We start from the raw sequence: 1,912 nt of genomic DNA on the forward strand, positions 1-1,912 counted from the left end.
GAGGCCAGTGCAGCCACCACGTGAGAGGCGGGACCAGGTAGTGTTAGATTTATACAAGTGAATGAAGTTGGTAGGTGCTGTCAAACTGGCGCTTCCGGGGTGCGAGTTCTAGGGATTGGCTCAGTATCTGGGATTCTGCTCCTGTTGTCCCTAAGGACGGACGGCGAATAGTGAGCGGCGTTTTTGGCAACTAGGAGTTCCCTGGAGCAGCTGAAGTCAGGAAACCCCAGTGCTTTCTCTTTTTATAGTCTAGTAGTCTGCTGTGTACCTCTTTAGTGCACTTAATAAAAATTACCAAAAAAACCCAAACAAACCCAAAACCTGGGAATATTGTTATGTGCCATCGAGTCGCTTACGGCTCATAGCGACCCTATTACGTACAAAAGCTCTGAACTCTGCCCTGGTAATTCTAAGAATTTAGAGGCCTTCCTTCAGAGGTGACAGAGGGAAAGCCACCTTCTAAAGCTAGTACCCTGAATGGAGATTTCTAGTTGTCTTTTTGCCCCAAGCCCCAAGACTGTAAGAGAATAAATGTTAGTCTTTTATTTGTGTTATTTCAGTTATAGCAGCACTTGATAACTAAGGAATTTATAAAGGTTTAGTTCAGGTAGAGAATTGGGGTACTTTTCTGAGACTCTGCTACTATCAAGGCCTGTCCAAGGGTATGAACGATAGGGAGACATGCAGAACAGGGGAAAGATGTCCACTGAAAGGAAGTCTTCTATTGGGGCTGGGGATTATTGCCCTCGCTGGGAGCAGGATTTTTCACAGATCAGAACAAACGGGATTAGCCTTGCATTAAAGGTTAAGAAAAAAAGATGATTTTAAATGACTTTAACTTGGTATTTTTTAGAGTTAAGAAAAAAACAAATTAACAAAAAAATTATACCTTAGCTGGTTTACTTAGTAAACAGCAGCTTACAGATTGCCTTCTAGAATGAAGACTGGTCCTGGTGAAAACAAGTATGCTGTTAAAAATGCTAAGTAGGGAGCTCTGATGGTCTAGTGGCAAGCTGTGCTGCAATCCTAAAGGCACAGTTCAAATCCACCAGATGCTCTGCTGGAGGCGGCGAAATCTCCTCTCATGCCAGTTGGATCTGATTCAACGGTACACAAGAAAGGAAATAAAATTTTTAAAAAATAAAAAACCTAAGCAGCCTGTTTCATTTTTAAAGCAGAGAGTTAAACCCCACACAAAACTAATTTTATTCATCACTTTCATTAAAAATGTCTATCAGTAATGCAAATACGAAATTATTAGTGGGCAACACAACTCACCAGAAAAATAGTTAACGTGTAAGAGGTTATGTGCACCTATTGCTTTCCTTAAATCCCTCATGAAGGAAAACTGGTGACCCTTCCTAAACACCTCTCCTCCTGGTCATGTAGGGTTTCTTCTGTCACTCTTGAAATTGTTGTTGGCATGTGTTGTCCAGTCGATTCTGACTCACAGAGGCCTACATGGCAGAGAAGAACTTCCTCTTGGGCATTCTACGGTGCAAACTTTATGGGAGCTGCCAGATGTTTCTCCCAAGGAACCAAAACAAAGAATGGGTAGTTTCAAATTGCTAACCTTTTGGTTACCAGCAAGGAGCCGGTACCATCAGGGCTCACTGTTTAATGGTTAGGCGAGTCATGTGATTTACCGTGACCAATGATATGTGAGCAAAGCTGTATGTGCCACTTGCAGGCAGAAGCTTTAAAGCACAGTGGCAAAAAAAAAATAAAAATAAATAAATAAAATAAAAATAAAGCACAGTGGTAAACTATTAGGTGGCGTTTGTTGGTTGTAGAGCATGCCTGCAAAATATTCCAAGTGATATAGTGATGGAGAGTTTTATCAAGTCCATTTGTCCAGTTCACACACTGAGTAGATGATTATAACACTGAGACAGTTTACTATTATTGATGA

Source organism: Elephantulus edwardii, unplaced genomic scaffold (assembly GCF_000299155.1).
Source record: "Elephantulus edwardii isolate Elephantulus edwardi_28Jun2011 unplaced genomic scaffold, EleEdw1.0 scaffold00045, whole genome shotgun sequence".
In the NCBI taxonomy this organism is placed as follows: domain Eukaryota; kingdom Metazoa; phylum Chordata; class Mammalia; order Macroscelidea; family Macroscelididae; genus Elephantulus; species Elephantulus edwardii.